We start from the raw sequence: 6,746 nt of genomic DNA on the forward strand, positions 1-6,746 counted from the left end.
CTTTGCTGGGAAATTCGGGAGCGTCTTCTATTTATAGCTCGTTGGTACCGTAGGAACGTGAAGAGGGCATTAACCATCGGCTGCCTTGACTGGTGTGATTGAGGAGAGCCATTGCCATGCCGGTTCCATGCTCAAAGTTACAGCCGCTGTCACCGAACAGCAGACAGCAGTGGTCTTAAGACTGACATCTTATTGATGCATCGAAAGCATTCTTTCCTTTTCATCGCCCGCATGGTCCGGTGTTGCAAGGATCTTGGTCCGACGTCATTAATCATTTAATGTGCCATTGCAAACTACCTTGACACGCCCTCTACTGACAACCCCATTCGGTCTCATTTCTTCTCAAAGTCAGAAGGGGAGGGCCAGAGCCTCTCAAACGGAAAAAAACATACTGTTAGTTGCAGGCATGTCAACGCAGGCAGTGAGTGCCAGAATTGCAACCGGCGCCGCACCATCGATGGCGTTCAGGCGGTACCCACACCCCGTGGCCGAAAAGTACAAAAGAAGAGAAAAGCAGAAGTAAGTAAAAAGTAAAGTAAAATAAAAGTAAAAGTATGCCGCTCTGATACCAGCGTGGAGATTCATACTTGACTTCACGGAGCAGTCCCAGCTTTCAGTGCGGGGATGCTTCAGAGGTACTGACCGGATCGAACGTAGATCGTAAACCGCTACGCAGCGATCAGCAGACCTTCAGTGCGATGCCTTCTTCTCTGCGAGCATGATGACCTCATATTCATCGACATTATTATCACACCATCGTGCCTCTTTTTCTACTGGCACGACAACCTCCCATTCATCATCATCATCATCATCAGGTCATTATTCCCTGTTTTCTATCGGTATGATGACCTCCTAATCATCATCATCCTCACCACCACCACCACCACGACCACCACCATCATGATCATCATCATCATCCTCATCATCAGATCATCATGCGTCCTTTCCTAGCGGCTTGATGACACCCTATCCATTATAATCACCATCATCAGATCATCATACCTCATTCTCTGCTGGCGTGATGACCACCTATTTATCATCATCCTCACCGGATCATCATGCCTTCTGTTCTCCTGGTATGATGACCTATTCATCATCGTCATCATCAGATCACCATACTTCCCTCTCTACTGGCGTGATGACGATGATTTCAAGGCGATATCAGTCGTATGACCAGAGGCCTGTCTTTCAGATCTGGTACCAGATAGTCAACCAAGGGGTCCCAGATACCGGACATTCGATCTGGTACCAGATAGTCAACCAAGGGGTACCAGATACCAGATACCAGATTTGGTGCCACATAGTCAACCAAGGGTGAGCAGATACCAGATGCAAAATATGGTGCCAAACAGTCAACAACGGAGAGAATCTGCCGATGCAGAAGAACTCCCTGGGTGCAGCCATCCTCGCAGCCGCCCTGTGGAAGTACCTGTCCGCACGCCTGGTAGAGCGTACCTTAGCGTACAAGTTTAGTCTGAAAGTAACAATTTTTGGACGATTAAACTACGCGACAAATTACTAGTGCATCGCAGCGAAGCGTACAAATGAAACTGCTGAACTACTAGCGAAATATTCACGTAGGAACCAGATACCCGTGAAGTCATGATCGGTCTATAGGTAATGTACTATGATAGATAACTTAAAGATTCTCAACTTTAGTGGATGCAGCGATCGATTGCACATTGTCCGACCTCCTTGCATCAGAGCACTCCGCTCTGCAACTTGACGTGCATTATAACCAATTGTACGTGCCGCTGTGCTGTGAGTTTAATTAATCCAGACGTGAGTTATGGACCACGAATTTCTGTGCCGCACTTACCAGCGTAATTTCAAGCGTGTGGAAAACTTAAGGAGATTCTCGCATTCCGGCCTGCTACTGGATATAGCGCGATGCATCCAACCATGCCATAAATGGAAGAGAAATGATCAAATGAGTTCATGGTGCGGCGGTATTGTCTCTGTTCCATGAATAGGATCTCTGAACTGCAATAATTGAGAATTATGAGCCTCACTGGCTAGCGTGCAACGGACTGCAGTCAGCTTAGTTTTTAAAAGGCGGGTCAACGGCTGGACCATAGAGCTCTGTGCGTCGATGTCCGTCTTTCGAGGCCTGCACCGCGTTAAGATGCTGCGACATGTTTATCTCCGCCATATTTATGGTTGTAAGATGACCGATATATTTATATGTATACATACATGTGTACAGAAATAGATATATTTGTATATATATATATATATATATATATGTGTGTGTACATAAATACATATATTCATATATATATATATATATATATATACATATATATAGACATATAGATATATAGATATATATGAGACAATACCAAGACCTGGAAAAGCTTTGTTCAATTCATGAAAACGTATTCTAGGCAGGTCATCTTCAGCTTTAGCGAACTAAACCCCGCGAGGGCCGAGCTAAATGTACGAGTAATGCCCTGCTTTAGCTTACACTGTTCATTCCACACGTCAAGTCATTTTCTGTCTTTGTCGGCTGATTTTCTGTTCCGATCCGACATGTACGTCTCCAACCGAACGTCGATCCTCAACGTGCCACGCCGACCTGTCTCGTTACACCACGCATAGTCATGCGACAGAAATGACTTACGATAAAGTACGTTGATAGGCTTTCTGTTTTTGTACACCGGGGACGGCCAATTGTGCGCTTTTCGATCATCATTGTAACACGTCTGGCGAGCAGATGACAGGCATTGCCGACGCGACATTCGACATTTACATGCTGAAAACTGTCTGGTGACACGACACTCATGTTTAGAACCTCATCATCTGGTGGACCGATTATCGGAAATTCCAAAGCTTCACCCATCAACTTAAGTTGTGGTGGTGTGGCGTCGCGTTATGGTTTTAGATGAGAATATATTTCAGGTCCCCTGATAAATCGAAACGGTTTAGAAGGTAGCGATCTGGAGCTGATTCGCGGGGCCTTAAGTGTCTTCAATACCGGTCACGAATAGCTATGCACAGTGATCCATACAGATCGAAAAAGCTGAAGCTGTAGCACCAGCTGATTTAGGGCTGACACGTCACTGGAGGATAATGTGCGCATTAAGTGGCTTTCATATGGCACCCCTGACTAGGCCACACAACACGTTGATAACGTTGTCATGCATGCACAATTTCTAGCCTTTCCGTTAGGTACACAGCTGTCTGCGATACGCCATCAAAACACAGCAGTACCGCTTTGTCTTCCGACGAGCGAGACCACCTAGCGCGACATTGGTTTCTTCCTGACCTTTATGGAAGCCGAACGATCGCGCACTCGCGTGTGTTTCTGACAGAAATCGTTATTCCATGCCGTAAAGCTAACTAAATTTCAATAAAATTCCCCCAGCTGCTTGTGACAAAGGGAGGATGGAGATGGCATTTGGGTGGCAAATGTTGGCATCTTCTGCGTAAGGTCCGTTCTAGTGTTCATTGTAATCGTAGAAAACTTCATATCGCAATAATTTGTGACGCATTTCTGTGCGTTAAACTTCGTACGCATTTTTCAGCACCGCTGCCCCCTGTATCAGCCACATAAATCTTGTCTTTGTACATAAATATTTGCATCCTAAATCCACATATGGCAACAATATATATTACCACGTGTGAGCCAAAGCCACTGCTGCTATGTGGTTTGATAAAATGCTACGCAGACCCTGTAAAACAATTTCTGAGGGCTGAAGTCGCCGCCGAATAATTTGTTCATGACCAAAATTTGTGAGTGGATATCTTGTAAATCTCTCATTTTTGTTCTGTAATGCTTTTGATTGTATATTTTTGGGATAACGGTACAAAGATCAAGGTTCCGAGCAATGATTTCATCCCTGTGTGGCAAGATTACTGCGGTTCAATTTTTTTTTGTTCCGTTCGGTCAATAGGTAATGGCTTTCTCGTGAATGGAATTTCATTGCTTTATTTTTCAAAACTTCCCATCAATCTCCAGCAGTTTGTCCCCAGCACGGGCCAGACGTTGGGTAGTGCCACCGGTCGCTAACTTCACTATGAAAACGGTTTAATCCACTGCAATACAGCTGGAGACAGAACCCAAAAACTTTGATACCTAACATATTCGGGTTTTATTGGGATGGACAAAAAATGGCTCCAGCTTTACAACGTTTTGTATAATCTAGGAAAACAAGACCAGAAAACGTTACTCATGTGAGCGTCTTTCGAAGGGGAGGCTCCTTATTAGAAGACAATGGGGCTATTAGGCTATTGACGCTATCCCATATTGTGGATATTATAAAATAAGCTCACTTGTAACTATTGGTTTGTTTTTAAGCGTAAAAGACCGCTATACGCAACACAATTTCGTTATTTAGTCAATATGCTTCTTAATACGCCATCGTTTGATTACAACACGATACATTTTTTATGACGTCAGAGTCGCTGCCAGACTGGCCCTGTCGGAGTTGCCACTATAGCGGATGAGCTGATTTACTTGAAGCGCTTTAACACGCAATCGGTTGGGGGAGGGGTCAAATTGACCATCCCCAAAAATGTTTCCAGGATGGTTTCCAGGCGGCGCGGCGTAGCCGCGCCAAGATTTGCGTACCTGTAGAAAATTGAATAGCGGATCGCTTGGCATCAAAAATTTAGATGCACCTTGTGAGGTCACTGACCTATGGCAGGTCAAAGTCAGACCATGGTTTCAGCGAGGTCAATTTCTGGAAATCATCGAATCTGATGCAACAACGGAGTGTGTTAGACGAAGCCATACATCTCTTAGATGCTTTCTTAGGCAACACAGCAATTGAACGAGCAAATTACATTGACCTGAGGTCAGGTATGAAGGTCAGACGAAGGTAAAAAACGACTTGTTTTATTACTCTAGGGCTTGCTGTATGGAATAGTTTCTGGTGCTCATTTCGAATTTGTTGATAGCAGGAACCGCATTGTTCATCTTCCATGGACTTCTTAGAGGTCAGAATAGGTCCTTGACCTAACATGACCAAGGTCAATATTTTTTAAAGGAACATTCTGCCTAGCATAATCTTTGTCACTTATTCAAATGCAAAACCCAGAGCAATCTTGTATCATTTTGGTCACCATGACCTTCAAAATGTCAAAGGTCACTGACCTTAAAGGAGCATGTGACCTTTTGCTGAGAAACGGTTATCTATGTTCTTGAGGCACTTTGGAGACCAACCTGGAATTTGACATTTTTTGGCCTCATTTGACCCGAAGGTCATGACCTAGCAACCTGAAACTTTGACCAAAGCGAGTTCACGTATAAGCCAACACACCCTGTAAATTTGGTGCATCTAGCTGTCTTAGTTCCTGAGATCACAGGGAGGCCAAATTGTTCCGCGCCCCCCCCCCCCCCCCCCCCCCCCACCCGAGCGAAGGGTATCCAGCCGGCCACACGAGCGCGTGTTAACTTGCCGAAATGTGGCGTGTTTGTTAAGTGCGTATTACTTGAATACGAATATCGTTCTGAGCGCTCGGTTTTTCCTTTCTCGTGGTGTTCTTTACATTCGTGCGTGGTTTGATATTTTTACTTATTACTTACATACTCGGTTGTGGTCGTATTCTTAAAGTAAGTGTTTCACATTTGTATCGGGTTTTGACATTAAAAAGCCATATTTAAAAAAATTGGGTGCAGCTCACAGACCTGCACTTCTTAAGGTCTGAAAGCCTCTACTTTCTGAACTATATGTCCGGGAATATGTGAGGAGTGCTTCGAGCAAACTATTTCAAGGCTACCAAAACATGCCGCAATTACGTCACTCGGATCCTGTCACTGCACTGGCCATGAGGCGATTAGGTCACTGCAAATATAATTGTCGAGTCGTTCATATTTAGCATTCGTGAGCATGATTTTAAGATATTACGGCTGTCAATTGGCCCGCAATCCATGTCTTGCAAACTACTCACGATTCTAACATGATTAGTGGGCTTTTTAGATTAGAGCCCTTTCGACCACAAATGATCATTTCAGGGCTACCGGATGGAGGAGAGTGGATAACGGTGGACCAGGATTACATGCGCCTGAGAGACCGCAATCAATCGACCATCAATCGATCAATCGATATTCAGTTCGAGCAACGACCATGGAAGTAAAAGTGTTAATCTCTCAGCTGCAGCGATTTATCAGCTCGCACTCAGACCAGAAATACCTCGACAGCTACAAGCACGCTGTCAGGACCTTTTTCGGAGAGAAAGGCTTTCCCAGCTTCCGGGAGGACGAATGCATCCATCCTACATGGTAGATAACTGCATTACTCTTTGTAGTGCATAATACAAAAAGCTACGCATTTTTCCTAGTTATTACGGAGATGAGGCTTGCAATCGAATACCTCAAGAACAGTGCAAAAACTGAGTATGTGATACAAGAAGGTGCCTTAACCTCACGAATAAATGTGCGAGAACAACACGACAAAAGGCCAGTGATATAACTTCTGCTTGAATCATAAAATTAGCGTAGTGGTAATGCATGAATGGGCTGTCATAAGAAGCGCTTTTGCCCTATCCAAACTTTTGGGACGTTCCTGGACCCCTTTCAGCCTCGTGCTCTCTCGCTCTCCCTCTCTCTCTCTCCTCTCTCTACTCTCTCTCTCTCGTCTCTCTCTCTCTCTCTCTCTCTCTATCCTCCTCCTCTCTCTCCCCTCTCCTCTCTCTATCTCTCTCTCTCTCTCTCTCTCTCTCTCATTCTCCTCTCTCTCTCTCTCTCTCTCTCTCTCTCTCTCTCTTTCTCTTCTCTCCTCTTGCGCATTTGCTGGTCACTG

The sequence above is a fragment of the Pollicipes pollicipes genome, unplaced genomic scaffold, assembly GCF_011947565.3.
Source record: "Pollicipes pollicipes isolate AB1234 unplaced genomic scaffold, Ppol_2.1 Scaffold_6052;HRSCAF=7182_pilon_pilon_pilon, whole genome shotgun sequence".
NCBI classification, from domain to species: domain Eukaryota; kingdom Metazoa; phylum Arthropoda; class Thecostraca; order Pollicipedomorpha; family Pollicipedidae; genus Pollicipes; species Pollicipes pollicipes.